Source organism: Plodia interpunctella, chromosome 12 (genome assembly GCF_027563975.2).
Source record: "Plodia interpunctella isolate USDA-ARS_2022_Savannah chromosome 12, ilPloInte3.2, whole genome shotgun sequence".
Lineage (NCBI taxonomy): Eukaryota > Metazoa > Arthropoda > Insecta > Lepidoptera > Pyralidae > Plodia > Plodia interpunctella.
In genome coordinates this window covers 6321586-6342269 of record NC_071305.1, presented here as the reverse complement: position 1 = coordinate 6342269, position 20684 = coordinate 6321586, and the positions used below count along the sequence as shown (strand labels likewise).

General features: G+C 32.1%; 1 protein-coding gene across 2 annotated transcripts in view; it reads left to right on the top strand.

Moving 5' to 3' along the window:
- The window catches only part of LOC128674459 (dopamine D2-like receptor), a 176104-nt gene that overhangs the window by 108295 nt on the left and 47125 nt on the right, over positions 1-20684 (top strand). The gene's annotated exons all lie outside the window — the stretch shown is intronic.

Sequence of the window (20684 nt, the reverse complement as noted above, 5' to 3'; positions counted from 1 at the left end):
TTAATCATTGAACATGAAAGCATTTTTTAGATTAGTTAAAATGGCTGACTATACGTGTTTTTGATATGATTTTTTATTGATAATATGTATCAAGTATATTCTTTATAAAATGAGAGAATTTAGAAACTTGATAAATCCAGTCATAAGTTAGTAAAGCTAAATTGCTTGTTTCAGTTGAGATTCGTTCGCAAACAGCTCAAGTAGAGACAACATTGAAAGTTGTGAATAAATGAGCCAACTTTAAAGTTATTCGGGCGGTACCAAGTTTCGTACATTAATACTAAGTTAGGGTTTTCTTTATATTTTTACAGTTAAAATTGACTTGGCAGCTGAGGACGGTAAACACAAAATAATTACTTGAAAATTTTCATTTATATAATAATATAATGTATTTCGTTTACTTTTGCAATATAAATGTACTGAATCTTTGCATTTGCAATTCGATTTTAGTTGCAACACACTGCTTCTGCTTATAAAAGACCCAATTTTGTAAAATACTAACTTTGTCCTACGACATCTACCGCGTCTATTTTCATCCCCATTTATAATTATTTTGGGGTTGATTTTTGAAAAAAAAAGTTTTGTGTGTTAAACCTGTGTTTGAAAGGGGTGTTTAACTCATGCATACAAAATTTCATCAATATCGGTCTAGCGGTATAGCCGTGAAAGCGGAATAGACAGACAGGTTTTAGCATTAGTTATATCGGTATAAAGGTAATATATCACGATATCTGTAAGATTTGAAGTTAGATGATACGATAGCGCTTTCAATACTTGCTTTATTAAATTAGATATTTACATGATTTTAATAGCCAGAACCTAAGTTTTAGTTTTATGGGGATTATATATTATAATGGATTATTATAATTTCATGTCGAATTTCAACAGCAATAGCATAATTTATCTTCTTTTAAAACTGTTTACTATAAAACTCATTTGAGGGAAGCATAAAAGGGCGCCAATTTATCACGCAATGGATCTTTCTAGAAGCACGAACAAATCCGTCCGATCCATTGTGATCCGTTTCATTCTGCCGTCAGACGCAACTCCAACAGTTGGCCTCATGTTTATCTAGTTCAACTGCCGTTTGCCTTTTCTGACTTTGTTTTGTTGTCCGTGTCGTGTTGTTTTGTCGTCGTACACAATTATATCTCTGTCATTTGTGACTTGTTGCACCCCGCGCGTTACCCGTGTAATTATTAAAATATTATGCATATTCGTGCTATTTAGGTACTTTATAAAGCGCCATTGATCAGAATTTTTGACCAAATTCTACGGGAATCGTTTTTTTTTATATAAAAGTACCCTTTGTGTTAATGCCAGCTGTTATCAGCTACCTATCTCAATAATAAATTTCATAAAAATTGCCGTTTACGCGTGAATATGTAATAAACATACAAACTTTCAGCTAAATATTAGTGGGATTACGTTACAAATTCAAACAACCAGTTTGAATTTTCACAATACTCCATAGTAGGTACATGTTTAGAGTGTTCCTTGTTTTAAATAAACAGTTATTTAAAACATGGAACATTCTAAACATGTATATGTGTATATCTGTCTGTGTTTTCAATATGAAATATATTAAAAATAAGTTTATATCTACATGTAATTATAATAACTTCGAAAAAAAAATATTATTGTTCGGATTCGATATGGAAAATATAAATTAGGTTTATAAGTTGCAATCCATTTAGTTTCAAAAGTTGTGCAGTGAAAGAAAATATGTAGGTATATGTGTGTGTATGTATATCGACTTTGAAAATAGAGGAGAGTAAATAAAAATCGCTGTTTGATAGGAAAAAAATAATTTTGTAGAATTTTTAATATATACATATATATAATAAAGATAAGTATACACATTAATTTTATTTATTAACCGTTCTTTTTTAGACGCGCCATTTTTATTTATTTGGGACTGAAAGGGTTTATTTGCAAAATAGAATAACATATTGGGTTTTCAAATAAAAGTATAAACAACTTTATTTCGAATAGAACTGTGTGATTTATGTGTTCGGACCTCAATTTTCAGTAACTTTTTAGATGAAAAGAAAAAGAACTGAAAACTGTTAAATACTTTTTTTGACATTGTATAGTAGGTAGTTCACTGTATACTAAAAAACGTTATTTTGTGCTAATACGAAATACAAATGGAAAAATATAAATTGTTTTGTACACAACATAAAGAATGCCATATATATATATATGAATGTACCTATACAACGTATGTATAGGTACATTCATACATATACATATTATTCCAGTTACTGTATGTTTGACTGATATACTCTTAAAATGTATTTCCTTTGTGAATCTGGATAATGGATTTACTTTGAATGATCACTTTAAAATGGTTAATTATCATTGTGGGTTTATCGATTATAACAAACGTTACTGTTGTGGAGTGAAAAACATTACCCTATATTCCTAGAGTAGATGAATAAATTTTATTCAGCATTTTATATATCTATACTATTATTATAAAGAGGTAAGCGTTTGTACCTTTGTGGGTTTGTATGTTTGAGGCGGGTAATATCCGAAACTACCGATTTCAAAAATTCTTTCACCATTAGAAAGGTACATTCTCCAAGATTATATAGGCTGCATATTGCATATTTTATCTCAAAATTCCCACGGGATCGAAGCCCCGGGCAACATCTAGTTTCCAATAAAAATTATTATTACAATCACGTTTGAAATCGGTGTACCAAATATACACTCAGCTAGTTTCGGTCTCTTCTCTCGGAAATGTTTGCTCGAAATATAAATTTGGTCGAAACCGGAACGCGCAATATTCCCCTTGGACATTTTACATCACAAATAACTTTGGTAATAGAAAACCATTTCAAGGAGCACTAGAGATTCTTTGAGAATCATTTATTTTGTCACATGTGTATTTGTTGCCTACTTCTTGTAAACTTTGTGAAAATGTAAAGCAATTTAATTTTGTATTAGTAGGGTTTTAAAAGTACCAAATATTATTAAAGGATTTTTAATATCTTGAAATTATTTCAATATGTAAAACTAAGTTTTACCCACTAAGTATATTTCACCCAAGCAAAGCAAAATCACACTCTGATAAACAGTCAAGGTTTTTCCATTGAAAGAAATACAAATAAGTTTATTTTATGAAAATTGATGAAAAATCATGAAAAAAGAAAGATATATAATGTTTCCAAAAATATATTCAAAGCTAAATAAAGCCTTACCATAATCCTAAACGAATTTCACAAATTTTATTCCATTTTAACATTTTACGATCACTGCCAAGTACGAGACAGGAAGCATAAACCAGCGAACAAAAGAAGGAAAATGTAGATTAATTTGTTACAATGTCGAAAGATATGGACCTTCGGAAAATAATTTACGTTTCCTTAATCTAATGGGCCGAGGGACAGATTCATTGCGATGATCCCAGGGATTGGGGTAGGGATCCCATCTTTCTAGAAATTTTAACATCTTAAGTTTAGACTCTAAACATTAAACCAGTCTTTTATACCTATCTATACCTGAATGCAAACGTCATTATATGGCTTGTAGCTTGCTTTGTTTTACTTATAATCTCATGAAATATTTTTAAATAAATAAAAATTTTAAGAAATAACAATCCTAGCTTAGAGTAGTTGCAAAATAGCCTTTAATCCTGTGAATAATTCAATACTTCTATACCACAGTTCTATGCTGTATACATGTGCTCTCAACCTATCGCCGGTTGACTGTAAGAGATCCCTACATGGGATAAGTCCGCCGTTGTACATACATGTATTTTTCTCGTATTAATTTCCATTAATGTAGTTATTTTCATGCAATAAAGTTATTATAAACAAAGAAACAAACTTCTGTTGGTAAGTTAGTTGCGCAGTTTGTCTGCTAATTATTTATTTGGGTGGACACGCACAAATGTTTCCGCACGATTTAATACTATTAGTCTACTTGGCCTACCTACTGAATTATGCAACCAAAATTAAGACTTAAGTGAAAATTTATTTAGCAGCGTTGTGCACTTTTTGTGATGGGTAAAAAAAATTTAACTCGCGTCAGGACACGTGACCCTTATCGAAAATTCGTAAGACGTCAAAAGTGCACAACGTAAATATTCAAGTTTTCACTTCTGCCGGCACTCCCAGAGAGCAACATGTTTTTTTTGTCTTTCTTCTCTCTCTCTCATCTTTAAGTGTGCATTCACAAATGTGAGGCCTCGAAGCCCGGGGTGAGCAACATTTTTTTTAATTAGACAGTGATTTTAGGATCACTTAACCTAGACAGATAAATTAATCCATTACCGTTCGACATCCACGTAAGTATATGGAGTGGCTTTATTCTAAGGTTGGCAATAATAATAACACGCAGCTATATCTCAAAAATTTACAATAAAGTCAAAAAATAACTCACCGAAATGACATTGTTTTTCTGCTCATGTAAATTAGTGACCAAAAAACTGTCAGGTTTTTCAAACTGGCTAAAATAGTAAAACATTTGTCATATATAGTGGGAAGTATTTGGCATTACCTAGCAAAAGTTTTCAACTGTTCGGTTCGACATAGATAGGTTTTGTTTCATACAAAATAAATTTGAAACTATGCGACAAACTTTGAACATAGTTAGGACGTACTATGTTCAATAAATATATTCATTTGAAAATAATTTATGGAATCTTAAAACAATTCACAATCAAATATTGTAATTAATTAAACGAGAATTTCCCATTACCAATTTACGAGTAGCTCGTCGATCGACGTCGATTTTCGATCTAAGCATTGTATATCTTGAGGAAAGCACTTATTTATCATGGCTATCCTTATCTGCAGTAAATAAATAACATTACTTACATCAATTTGTCTCGGTAATACAATTGCCTCTATTTAATTAAGTACACTCTGTAATGAGAAATGAAAACACTATTTGACCCGCTTTGTTGTCCCCAACTGAGATACAATTTAGAAAATTAATTTGTTACTTTTATTTCGATTTTATTTGTAGGATGATAAGCAGCGGTGGTGGTGTAATGGTTAAGACGCACTAATAGTCAGCTTTATTATTTCAAACTATCTGCCCGTCCCGGCTACACTCGGGTAAAACATAATAAATTATACTTACACCTAAACTTCTTCAGGAATTACAATATCGTTTATAGATTTTGAGGTTAACTCGAACAAACAGACAAACGCGTCACAGGATTTTGTTTTATAAATATAAGGATAAGGATGATTTGATAATGCTTTAGACACGCGTTTCATGAAGTTTAAGTCGCCGACATCTATTTCGTCTTTCAAATTATTTTCGCGTGAACAAGATTTTGGCCAAATTCCGTGAAAGTGAGAGAGCCCCTGGGCACAGCTAGTTTTAAGTATAAGGGTCGGGTTACGACGATTTTTATATATCTAGGGACTTCGGGCGAAATATCTACGTTTACGTGTCCATTCCTATGTGAGGTTTTTAAAATCGACAGCTTTTGGTATCGTAGGCTCCCAAATGGGAAAAGGTATAAGGAAATGATTTTATGATTGAATGTTTGATGTTTCACATGAAATAAGGCATTGCAACATAATTCGAAATTACAAATATATTTTTTTTGTTTTATCGGGACATGACGGCATAACCAATTTTGATGATATTCTAGCATTTAATAAAAGTGATTTTTATTCAAAAATCTCTGGGAGTCAAGTCCCTCTCTAGATATAAAGCCTTATTTTCATAAAAAAATAATCTTCGTTATTAGTTCTCAAATTCTCGCAACATTCCTCTTTCGTGTTTAATCCACACTTGACTTACTGGGTCACGGTCATCGGATAGGGTTGTCGCCTATCTCGGATTAATATGGTCTCGGTCAAGACGAAGTTTAGTTAAGATAGATTGAACATTATTAGTCGCGTCCACTTAACAAAGCTTTAAATGTAAAATTTTTGATTATTTTTCATTCATTCGTGCCTAATTTAAAATATTTAAAAAATAGAATGTGTAATAAATAATAAGAAAATACGAATAGTTGATAAAGCTCTCCATATTTGGGATTTTTTTTTAGAATCCCATAATTCTTTCTATAGCAAAGCGTGGCGCAGTAGGACTAAAATTCAATAGTTTTCTCAGTAACCTCGTCGATTGTTACTAAAATCGTTAACTATTTAGAACACACTCAGTCTACAACAGCAGTAAAACGACACCCAGGGCGCATTTTCACTTTAATTGTCTTCTAAATTACATCTAATTTATTTACTTACATGTCTCCATTTATAGTAACCGTAAACGGGGTATACTCCCAACGGCTGTCTTACTTCGTACACCAAAATATACGATGACAAGCGGGAAATGTTGGAAAGATAAACAATTTGCATGATTTGATTTTGCAAGATATTCTTTAAATGGACACCATCAAAACTTGCAAAATATAAATTTTCTAAAATGATAAAAAACTTTCGCCATTACGTTTTGTTTCTTCCTAGTCCGTTCTCCTACTTCTGTCTTCTACTTCGAAAAAAGTTAGACATCCTTAGATGACAACCATTAATATGGCACACATCTTTGACGACATAAAGCCAGCTTATCTTTGGTTTATCCCTTCCATCAGAACCAGACATAAGAAGCAAAGCCAGACACATATCCTTACATAATTTCCTGCTATTCCCAGATATGGCTGTACCAGCAAAGGTGTGACTCCTGAAGATTGTCCGCCATGGATATGAAGCTGTCGTTAATACCTATTATAAGAAAGACATCACAAATCCAGCGCAGCTTTGTTATTTCCGTGACGTCCAGCTCTTAACTGGGCCACCACGCTTTGCTACTACAAAAAGGCTCTACATAGTAATACACTCTATGAAATGAAGAAACGTGTATTTAAATAATATATGTATAAAGTATCTACCTTCATCAAAGAGGACGACATCCTCCCCTAAACATGGAGTGTAGTGGCGAGCAACCACAAGGGTACAAAGGATTATGTAAAAGAGATACAAATCATACAACCAAAGACCCGTGAATTATGGAAATATATGTTGATCAATAACTTAAATGTTGATTTATAAACAAAACGTATGTATAATATGATTTTAACTCTTTTATCGGCTTCACTAAATCTAAACAACTACTCAGAGGCTTAGGGTTGGGCAACTCATGTTCGTAAAGAAGAAATGCCAAAACGACATTTCTTTCGACTTTCTATCTCAGAGGTTTTCAGTTGTCGTTTTAAAATCATACTAGTTTGTAGCTTTGAGAGTGTTAAATAATGTGAAATTTGTGTATTTTCAGAAGTCTTACTCTAAAGTGACATGTTTAGAAGTCAAAACGTAATAATGTATGTATTAAATTCATAAAGTCAAGTTGTCTTCAAATGTATGTATTTCATTATAGATTTTTCATGCAACATTTTTGATATAATCTCATGTAATCGTACCGTACAACAAGCGCACATTGCCAAGGCCCTTTTGCCTTAAATATTAAACGCATTACTTTCGACCATTCTAGATATTTGGATGGTAATGCAAGGTGCCCAGTATGGTGACCCGTGACCTATTTTTATGACCTAACGACGTGACCCACGGGTTTCGTTGAGCCAAACAAATGGCTGGTGTGCGCTCCTTGTAAAATATATATCTCAGAGAGAAAAAATCTAAAAGAACATCTCTTACGTAGATATAATGAAGAGCCGTAGTAAAGAAGTGTGCTCGTTGAATTAATGCATATGTTTTTCTTTACTTACATAGTCGACCGCATCGTTCTGCACGGATCTCTATGCGGCGCTAGTAGCAAAGAATTCGCTATGAATTTGGTTGACTGAAACTAGAATTAAAGTCATCATGTTATAGAAAACAAATTGAAGTCATTTAATCCATGTGGAGATGAATGATTTCAAAAATAAATAAAAAAATATAAAAAACAAAATGCAAAATACTCGGTCTGTTTACGCCACGTCCTATTCTAACTTTTCATGTGCTAGTACGATAAAAATATCCCATTTGTGTCCCTAATTATACTCTTCATTCAAAGTGGACCACTGTGCCGTCGTTTTGTATTTTTTTACACTTCCCCTGTTTCCCAAGCAATGAAATCTTTGTGATATCTGAGCAAACCTAAAGTAAACGTTTGCGATTGTTTACTTTAAATTAAATATTTTCAGACTACGTGGTTCTCAGTCACATACAATAACTGCGATAAAAGTACAATTAAGTTAACACAATTTTGGATTTTAGCCAACATAGTTTCAACCCTATAAAAGTATCTAATAAATATACATATAAGTTTATAAACGTATGCAGCATAAATATATTAGCGATTTATTACAACGAAATGTTCTTCATTATGTTTAACAAACTAAGCCGTATTTATTCAGTCCCAAGATTCCAATGGACAAGAAATGTCAATATGGGGCCTGCAAATGGGACGCAGAGTTGTGTCAACGTATCCCATACAATACCCATCAATCATGGTTTTACGAGGTCCCTAAGGGTTCCCCCTGACCACAGTTCCTGTTATTTCCACAAATCCTTGTTATTTTAGCTTGATGGTCGATGAAAAGTATATGAGTCACCATTTGTTTTCAATAAGAACAGGCGACAGTATATAACCCAAATTTATTACAAATTTACCTATATTGATGCAGCATATAAGTTCGTACAGGGTATGTCATGACATGGGGTTGACTGTACATTAAATTTACATTTTGTGGCTTTTAATTTTCGAACGTGATATAATATGACAAGGACCAATTACCAATGGTTGATTTTATGCAATTTTATATATACAAAATTTAATTAATTAAATCAACCAAAATGTATTATATTAAACGAGATGGCCCAGATTAAAGTCAACGTAAAACTTTGAAAATAAGCAAGACGTTAAATTTTTCTTGACAGAAATAATATTTCTACTAAGAAAACGTTTTCCAATTTGAAATACCTAAGATGGTAAAAATCGCTATCAAATGGTGTCTTTACTTTCAATCTCCGCCGTTTTCCTGTAATCCTCTCATACTCTCTTACTACTTCACAGCGCTCAAAAAACTGCATCATTTCAACGATCTGCATCGTACACTAATCTTCTATTTTATGGCAAGTGTCGATATAAAATTTTTAGAAACGAAAATATGATATTGTGAATTTTCAAGTAAGATTTGACCATATATACTTATTCCAGAAAGTAAAATATTTTGTTTGGCATTCGTGACATTTTTCTCGTCGATAGTATTACCATGACTTTTAAATCCCTTGTTCCATTATAGATTAGTTTCATATTTTAAATATTTTTTTACAAATACAGACAAATCTCACCGATTTACTTATCCAAAGATTAGAATATAAAACTGATGTGAGATAACACCGCAGTAAGTTTTCTTGAAATTTTCATTCTTATTATGTAAAATTATACTCGATGTATCATTATGAGAAATAACTTTTCTACCGCACACTGCTAAGAAATCTAGAATTCACTTCCCGCGTAGGAATCTTCACACACGGCAAGAGTAAATCGGCATTTTTTTGCCTGTAACATCCTAGACCTCATCTTTGCTTCCCATCAGGCTAGATTGAGGTCAATAAAAAAATTATATTAATATATAATTCTGCCTTATATACTATACGTATATAGCATATACTATCAATTTTGTAATAAAGAAACGAATAGTTTAGAGTATTGCTCGTCGTTCCACTGTGCAGTCACGACCCTTCAGTCACCCGTCGAGAGTTTTCCTAATTAGACAGGCGAAAAATCCTGACTTAGCGAATACCTCTCGTCCGAGAAGAATAAAAATAAATATGTGAAGAAGAACTTAGTTTTTATGGTATGTAATAATTGCGTACTGATAAGATTTTAGTGAATTTTTGCCATTTGATATCATAACAAGCATGTGGGTGGCTATTTATGTTCAGCAAACGTATTAAATTTTTATAACTTTGTACTTAAAACCTTATCTAGTCGCGCACTAGCGCCACCATAAAAACCAACTCCCAACAAATTCAAATACTTAAATAAATAATAACCACATTTACTACTAATATTGTAATGGTAAACTTAGCCTTCTGAAACTGGCGGTGTTGTTTATCGAACAAGCTTAATTAAAATTCCTGGATAGTGATAATAGCTTCCAATAATATAGCCTAAATACCCAATATATTTAGGGTATGTGAACAGTATTATTCAGTTAGTTATTATTACATAAATTATTGTATAATGCGATAGATTATATATATACAATATTTATCATGACTCGACCAAAAAGAAAGATTTTGGTAGCAACAAAAATATGCTATGGACGAATATTATGTTTTTGTAATAAATGTATTGGCGAAAAATAATTAAACGTTTTTCAAATAGTTATACCACTTTTACTACGAAGTGAATAATATGAATTATCTGATATCTAGCGGCATATAGAATATGGCAATATTATAATTATCGAATAGCAATGTTATTACAATACGTAAAAAGTTACGCGATACGATTTTAAACGATACAACTAGTAAAATGTACAATAGGTACCTTATCGCTAGGTAGTGCAATCTCTGCCAGGCTACCTTTAAAATAAAGAGATATTAATTATGGTTGTACTAAAAGTAATGAGAATGAAATGACAGATGACCTGATTTAATAATAATTTCAGTTTGTGATTCCTGTGGCTTCTTTATGTACTGTTTCAGGAGTACATATACAGTACAATAAGATGCTATTATAGCATATAAGTACTTCTAAAAAGTATATAAAGAAGCCACTCAGGAACCACAAGCAATAACTGAAATTGTTCCTAAGACGAACTCAGAATATTCAATAAACCTTGACATGAGGTATTTTCATACAAAAATGGCAAAAGAAATGAAGAGAAATAGTCGTTCCACGCGCAAGGTGAGATGTGAAGTGTACAATGAGCTGCAGGTCGAGTTACCCTGTATGGCCCTTATGCCAAACAAGCAATAACGGCGATTTTGGAGTAAAGGGTAGGTTGTGGACTGTACCAGACAGGTTTTCAGTCAGCGGACTCCTGGGGGAAATAAGTCTTAACCAAGGCACATGCATTCGTGAGCATTCAAAAGCCACGGAGTACTTTAATAAAAGGGAAAACATGTTTCTATTTCGTTTTATTTTTAACAATGCACATATATTATTTTCAAAAAATAAGTAGTACTATTTCGGTAAAATCTAACTAGTTTACACCATCGTGGCTGAAGAAATCAATAAATTATGTGACATAATTAGATTTGCTTTTGTGAGTTCATATGTATTAAAAAATACAACTTCTCACTGAGAAGAATGGTAAAGATAAATAAATTATTAAGAATACTAATGATTAATATATAGGCGACAGTTGAACAAAAAAAATCAAAATCGGTTCATCCCTTTGTTATCTACAACGCCAAATGCACAGACACGATTACGATAATACATATAGACACTTAAACTTTATCTTCCTTATCAAATTAACAAGTGTAAAAATTATTAAAATTGTTAATATTACAAGTGCTTTATTTTGGAAAAACATTGGGCGGAAGAATCCACAAACTATGTGTGGAACGCACGCGAAACAAAAGATCTCTAAACAATAACAGTATAAGCGCGGAGCCATCGCGCGCGGTTGCCAAAACTATGAGGAAAAGTTGCCATAAAAGAGCGATATTACAGTCGGGACAATCGACTGCAGAATAAAGTTCTTACGTATCCGACGTCAGTATAACAGTATCGAAGAAGAAAATTTGTGAAAGTATGTTTGTTTGTTCTTTTCCAACAAACATTTAATTGGTTTCATTTTTATGTTGCAGATAGTTGAGCTTGAGAAGGTATAAAGGAGAATGAGAAGGGATACTTTTTGCCATAGGCAGAGCCGCGGGTCGAGTAAGTAGGTAATAAAAATGGTATAAATATAATTTTGCAGAAAATTATGTTAATATGGAACATCGTTCGTCACAAGCCAGATTTTGAACTTGCATCATAATTCATGTTAGGTTGTCAGTATGTTGTCAGTATGTTTCATTCGTTAATTACAAAGCAATAACAATTTTCATCTATTAAAATTACTATAGCTACCTACATAATATCTTTTCGAATTCTTATTGTAACGCAATATGATGTAATATCCGACGATACCGTGAAGATTTCGGGAATATGCCCGCGTTTACTCGAACCGAGACGGGCTCCGACAAGAGTCTGGGAAGTTAAAGTAGTTTCAGCAAAAACTTTCAACATTGCCGAACAAAAATAACATTCCAGTGAGATATAATGAAATCAATTTACTTTCACTTTTATTGACAATTAAAGCGCTTCTTGTTTTTTTTTTTCATTATATAAATTTATAAAATGAGATGATATTCCCTCCCTTAATTTAATATTATTATTTTATTAAATTTAATATTATAATTTTTTTTATTGTAGGCTTTTAGTTCCCACGCGCCCCGATCGGATTGCGATCTTATTGTTGTTCAATTGTGTTTATTATCTAAAGGATCGAGGGGTTAAAGTATTGAATTAAAAATAATTAACATTTGCATATAAAACTACTGATCCACACTTTACTAACAAATATGCACCTATAAATGCCTTAAAAATGAAGACATCAATGTTAAATAAATAAAACAAACAAACAAATCATTGAACCGGAAATGTCAATATTCTCTCCACCAATTACTCCTTTAGTCTTTCAGTAATATATTATTGCGTTTGGAGAGGCCATAGTAGGTTTATCCCTCCGCTAGAAAAGTAAAGTACATGCCTCTTGAACCCTGAACGGGTAATAAAACTACCTAGACCAAGATTCCTTGCTAGATCAAGTTGACTGGTCGAGTACCTATCGGCTATCATTTCGCGTTCTACAGTTTTCTGCCGTAAAAAGGAGTTCAATTGTTACATTTCACGATTTATTGAATTCTTATAATATTATTTCTATTTTACAACATTTAAACACACATTCAGGTATTTTATTAAAAATCCATTACTTACAAACATGTCGTGAAATTGCCTTAGAAACAAGGATCTGTTGGTTGATTAATCCTAGATCCGTCAAACAGACAACACTGACTATGTATGAACTAGGAGTTGTCTTGTAAATAGTAATAAAAACAATATAAGAAAACCAGAGTAAAATAAATATAGACATGCCTTATCAATGTCTGAATCAGACTAATTTCCGATCAGTTCATGTCAAAGCATAATACAATCCAATCCAATAATAAATAATACGACATTATTCCTTTCAGGTCAATTGTTCGACGTCCTTCCGTCGGCTTTGTCTTTAATTCTACAGAAATCAAACACAAAATAGAAGTGGCATCTGCAGACATTCCGTTACTATAACTATGTTTCGGGGCTACACCATCGCGAAAAATAAAGCTAAACTTTGACGGTTCGGCATACATTGCTGATTTTTCATTACGGTAAATAAAAGCATTCATACAAACTACGCAATGTTTCGATCATGCATTCGCGTCGGCGTTCAACGGTAATCTGGAGCTAACATTATATGTCGCCAGGTTGAAGTTTGCACGTACAATAAAGACCCGTATGTTCGTGTCGCTGCTGTTGAATAAATTTGACAAAAAAAAATAGTTTTTTAATTTGTGCCAATTATGGTCGCTCCCGCGTCTAGTAACTTATTTTTTCGTAAATACATAGATTAACGCTGACTTGTTCATCATAACCAACATATAATTTTATTATAATTGGACCACTGGTTCAATCGTAGGCTCATGGAAATTGGACTAGGACCCCGTCTTCAATTAATGGTTGGTCACTGTGACAACCCATTATTTATATAAATCTATCTTTCTTGCAAATAAACCTAACGTGAGTGCGGTAAAGCTTCTAAGACGTGGTATCCTGAACCTTAAAGTCCCGTTCTAACTTCTTAAAAATCCGATTTCTAATAGGGCTAACATCGTATACCATCATTTTATGCCAAATATCTAAGGTAGACATACCGTAGTTTATCCTGTGAAATATTGAACATATACCGAAAAATGGACGCCAATGACAGCGGATAACATATTATGTTTTGCCAATATTTCAGGCTAGTAAAGTGCTGTAGTCAGTCACCAAACGTTGCGTATGTAGGGTTTTATATCTAAAAGAAAAACGAAGTTTCGGTTAAATATTTTTCTAAGACATAAAAAAATCATATCACTAGATCTAAGTTAAATTCATAAGAAATTATATCACTAGATCTAAGTTAAATTCATAAGAAATTAGATTAAATTCTATAGGTTTTAGCAAGACACTAAGACAAGAAACAAAAAGATATAGTTATTATGAGGATAGATAGATAGATAGATAAAAACTTTATTTGTAGCCACAGTACACACACATACATCAATGTTAATACAAAAAAAAATAACTGACACAATAAACGGGTAAACAACAATCACACATAAGAAATGTGTATGTGTGCTGCAGCAATACAAAAAGGTCATGGGTCAACGATGATGTTGCTCCTCGGGGAGCAACGCGTTGATTTTCAGCCATAGCCACAGTAAGTGGAGAGCAAACAAGATGAGTAATCAATCAGTGAATCAATAAAGTTACTTACATAGAACATTACATGGAAACAGGAAAGAGACGCAACAATAAAATGGAGAATTTTGTTGATCTGTCTATATCAAGCAATAATTCTGGAGATGTTGTTAAAAACTGGTATGCTTACCAACTTATTCAGCGGCAGTGACCGCTACCGGCGACGGCGCGTTGGATTATTAATCTTTTGTTTTTCTAGCAAATGAGAGAACAATTGTTTTTTGAATGAAAATTAGGATGAAATAATTCCGTCGTACTGGCACGGTCTCGATACCTCAGTGGTGAAGTGCACTGTCCCAGATAGTGTGGGTTCGATTCTCGATCGATTCCCAATTTTTTTCATCTCATTATTATTTTCAAAACATGTGATTTTGCTTTCTTTTTTGAATACACCCTGTCCGTAAGAACGAAACTCATTAAAAAGTTAAGTAGATATTAATAATATTAGATTAGTACGTACACGAAATCTGGAATGTGTAGCCTATACCATACAATAAAGTAAATCCCTTGAAAAGCCAGTATTTTATAACCTGTGTCAAGTTATCTGATTCCATTTCATAAAGGAATTTATCCCTTATTCGTTTCCGACAAGGCACATAAGCTTCTATTGTTGTCGTGATTTATTTTACTTCCGGAATGTATTTTATAAAATATACATACAGGAAATTTTGTAATAATATTAGATGGATTGAGGCTGAGTGGTATGTGGGGACAATACATAATATAAGTATTAATTAAAAGTAAGTACTTTCAATTAATTCAGGTACCTATACTCTAAAAACAAAATAAAATAATTTATTCAGATATTAGAACTTCACAGGAACTTTTTCACGTCATATATTCAAAAATAAATAATATTTACCAAAGCTAAAAATACTAATAAGCCAAATTTGCATGCATCTGTGAAACATAAACAATTTTAGAAGGTCCATCAAAAAAAAAATCTTCAAAGTCTTTTTCGTATTCTAGATTTAGGAATTCTTGCATCTATAAAATTCAGACAATTGCCGGAAAGACTTTTAGCTTGCACTTTTCACTCTTTATTTTTTACTTTAGTATATGTGCCTGCAATCAGCCAGACCGTAATAATAAGATCAAGTTACGACCTTACCTGAACACGGCAGTTCCACCAGAGTGGAGGATGCGTGCCTTCAATTACCCAGGGGCTCCCCAATTACTTCGCGGAGAATAATAATCGGAGAATAATAACAAGAATTTTATTACGACTTGCCATGTTTTTTTAATAGTCTGTGGTGTCCCACTGCTGGGCAAAGGCTGCCATGTTTATTTTCTTTAAAATATTTGTTTAAGTTACAATAAAGTTTCATTTATGTGAGTGAGTAAGGCCTAAAAGCTTTTTGACATTATATGGTTTCATAAATAAAATCGAATCGAAATTAATTTATGTTTATTTATATACTTGTTAGATTTGTCACCATGCTAAGCAGTTTAAATACATATCTTTTTGTTTTAAAGAGTAATATAAAAGTTTTAGCTAAATCATTTCAATATAATTAGGTAGGTAACGTGTAAAGTAAAAAAAGTGTTTGCTATTTGTAGTGCTGTTTTAGATCATCATCATCAATCATCTCTTGGATAAATATAGTTTTTCTAGTTGTTAATGAAACCTACAAAACACGCACTCCTGTTATTGCAAAGAATAAAAATGGAACCTAAAATGCTAAAAGCCAGTGTTTTATCTAGCCATATAGGTATTGGAAGTAAAACATTTTCTCGGATGTAGAACATTCGGAAATTTACCTTTACGTTTATTGAATACAAAACAGGTTCGTAGAACACCGGTTTTATTCGTAATTTACTTTTTATATCCATATAATTTGGAGGAGTTCGAATTTCGAACTTCTAAATCGGTGTGAATGTTTAAAAAGGGACGCGAATAATCGTAAACAATCGCAAATATCTGAGGGAGCTAGCTCGAATCGTACTGGCAGCCAAGCCATCTGTTTGCCTCCTACGTGATTCGAATTTGTGGTACACAAGGTTTAAAAGTTTAAATTTATTCATTTGCTTTTATTCAATTTGAAAAAGTTCCAATTCCACACGAAACCATACGATTTAAATATTACACAAGCTGGTTCATGTTACTTCCTACAAAATAATGGGGCTGATCCATAACGTTATTTATATTTTATTTAGGTTTTGCCTATTTTTAAACACCTACACGATCCTTGATTGTATATTAAGCTGTACTTTTATTTTGATCTCTTTATATTTATAAAAAATATCCAGGCACTCTCGGGTGCTTTCTTGATCGATATATAAGAAACAAAAGGATCGCGAGGAAGGATCAAAAAGTTGAAACAGCGGGAAATCCTATCATGGTATTTTCTATGGAGAAAACAAATCTTGAATATAATATTATGAACATAACAAATAAATTATTAGTATTGGATTGCGAGTAAAATAGCTATGAATTATGCTTTTGAAGTTTTTCGTTACATTTACGACCTACGTATATTTTGATAGTAATATGTCTCCATTTTTTATGTCTCTCTTTTGATAGGTTGTCTCTATTTTCTGTTACATGTAACATTATTATTTTTTCTTTACAACATAAACTAGGAGATGGACATCGAACAAGCGAATAATTTTATGTTGTTTATTATTTTTTAAACTGATTATTTTTCTCTTCGCACGGTATTCTGTATCTTTAGATCCACGAAGTTTACATTACCGATGAAATTGGTATGGGATCTACCTACCTAAAATAAAGAGTGTTTCAAAATTTGGAAGTTGAAAATAATTCAGTGACAGGATCCCGGAGCTTAGCTATGATTAGTTAAAGTCTAAACAAACAGATAATAAACCCAGAAAAACTCATTTAACTTTAAGAGAAAGCTTCCGGCCTTTTTATCAAAGTAAACATAGGCAACGAAATAAGAACTTTGTGATTTTATTTACAAAAGAAAATTATAAAATGGTTTTAAAAATTAAACTTTAGAATAAGCACGCGGTTTGTACCCGCATTTAAAAGTACTTAATATTTCATTAAAATGTGTTTATTGGTATTTTATCTATAATATCATTTTAAGTTAATAATAATATGTATGATTTTTTACGATAATAATCAAATAACAATTAACTATATTAGGTACATAAATGTTTTATCAGAAATTATTTATATTTAAAATTCAATTAGTTGATTTCTGTTTTAATGAAATTTTTGAATATATCGAATCTCATAGACATGGCTCACTTTGAAGGAATATTTTCAACTTTTCGTACTTAATAAGTTTATACGTAATAAAATTTCATAGTAATGTAAACTCTGATGGAAATGTTAGGCATCCACTTTCCTTATTTTTGCAATCTCCGGTTACGTTACAGAGCGAGTGAGAAAAATATATTTTAAATTCCCTTCTTAGTTTTGTTGATGGCAACACTAATGGGTGTAATAAAATGGATAATTAAGAAAAAGTACGGCCATTTTGCAAAGTGGGTAACAGAAGTACTTATATAAACAATCAATACAACCATTAACTAAATAACATTGACTAAAACTATAGATTTAGTCAATTACAAATTGAAAATATCAAAATTCGGGCTCATGTGAAGGGTGCCCATCACACAGACTCTATAACAGCATTCTATAACAATAGCGAGGAAGCTACCCACGGTAGTGCGATATTTTGTATGTATTATAAACCAGAGATTATTAGTAGAATAGGTACTTCCAGTAGTATAAACTATCGTTAATAAATTATTTAAACAACAGTGGAAACTACATCAATATACGTTGCGTGGTTTAAAAGTAGAAAGCTTAGAAACAAACAGACGTGACGGACGACTTTGTTTTATACTATTGTAGTGATAATGTGAATGTGTATGTATGTGATCGCTTGTCTGGGAATTCAAGGATTCTGATGAATATTTTTTAATTAAGTAGTAATAAATTCTAGAGACTACTTAAAATTAGTAGCGTAGAACACTTAAAAGTAGTAGCGTTCAATCCTACAAATATGTGTTTTATAAATATTTATAACGAGAATATGTATATAAAATGATATTCTATAATGATAGAGATCATAATTATTATTTATTAGCATTTTTTATAATTAATAAAAAATAATGCAAATTAAATAGCATTTATTATGTTTACTTATTGCAAGCATTACTTTAAAATATTATAAAGGCGTAAACAAGAAAAACGCATGTTAGAATTGCAATATGAATATGACAACTGTCTACATATTACGGTTCATGAGACATATCCAGCCTTAGGATAGAGCCAGACTGACAGACAGACGGACAGCCTGACATATGAGGCTTACCAAGTCCCGTAGCACTTTGAGTACGGAACGCTAAAGTTTTGTCTATTTATGTAAGTATTCATGATTTCTTTAACAATGTTAAATATAATTTTTAAACATTTAACTCTTTTTATAGATTTTTTTGGTTATAAACTTGAATACCATTCCAATGTAAATTTATTGATATTACTTGTACCAATAAATAGCAGTTGTCTAGTGTTTGTTTTGGTACTTGTAATAAGACTTACTCATATTTATAGCGAAACATTCATATAAAAAATACGGATAGCCGGCCCTTCATTAACTAAATAGATAGTCATAATTCCAAAACGCATAATCACAGCTGTTTCTCTTTGTACACGGCTGCCGTCCATCAATCCGACTAATGTGCGGAATTACGGCTTACCCGACGGTTGTCGAATGCGAACGAGGGATAGCAGCGGAAGGGATAATAAGCAGCACTTCACACTGGTGGAATTTATCGAGAAAACTTGCCAATTATTTTTTAATTCGAAAAATGTATATTTTTTAATCTGGCTAGGCTATGCTTTATTACGAGTACCAAGGTACTTTTTTGTAACCGTAAAGCGGGCGCCACGGTCTCCCTCTGTGGTCAAACACAGCAAAGGCTTTTGGTGAAACCTTCACGGGTTTCATGTCACTGGTGCAGTAGCCGTAGTACTCTTTATTATACTGCGGCTGTGTGCTGGTATACCTATATGCTCACTAATTATATAATCTCATCTAGTTTACATGAAGCTTACAAATAATTTCGAATCAGTTGGTCTTTATTACAAGCTTTTATTTAACTTGCAAGTAAATCTCTTCATCTTATAACTCGATTTTGAAGCATATATCGGCAGATTGAGCTGAAATTTTGTACACACGTTTTGTTTGGATGACAATACATGATAAGCATGACCTGATATCTCCCGACGAGGGAATTTTCTTTTAAGAAAATTATATGAAATTTAAGAATGTAATGTTTTTTCTGTATCAAGATGAACAGAAGAAAACAATACGCACAACAGTTATATGAGATTTAATCTAACAATAACAAGACATCCAAGCAGCTTAATACTTAGTCTAGATTTCAAGTCACGTCGAGACTATTCACACGAGTTCTAGATATATTTCCAGACGAGGTGAGAAAATGCATAAGAAAATAAAAGTTCCGCAGAGTTCCGATATTGAATAAGACGAAAAGTTGGTATGAGTTTGTTTCCGCACGTCTCGAACCATGACTGCAATTTTTTGCATGATAAAACTTTCAAGGACTGGTATGAAAAGTGCTCTATTTATCAATATCACGTGAATTCACAGTGACATATTTGAATATCCTACGTTATATAAGTAATTAAAAAGGCTAGCCTGTCTAAAAATATGTTTTCTGTATATTATTATATCTATACTATTATTACAAAGAGGTAAGGGTTTGTGACTTTGTATGTTTGAGGTGGGTAATCCAATCATTTATTCAGAAATTAGCCCTTCTCAGGCACTTATTCACGTCGAATCTTCGAAACTACCGAACCGATTTCAAAAATTCTTTCACCAATTGAAAGGTACATTATCCAAGATTGCTATAGGCTATATTTTTATCTCGAAATTCCCATGGGAGCGAAGCCCCGGGCAATATATAGTGTTTTAATATTTATAGATGCCACGTGTTTGTTTTTGTTTGTTTATTCGTGTGCTTTATGATCATAAAGTAATAAAAAATATAAAAAAAATATGACCGATTTAATTTGAAGATATATTTAATAAATATTTTTTGATTCAGTTCAAACGGATAGAGATTTTAATTGATACGGGTCACCGTACACCAATTATTTTTTTAATAATTTACGAAATAAAATTATTTTAAAAAATGTATAATTTTATCTTATCAGATAAAACTTAATGAAAAGTAGTGTGATCATCAATTACAAG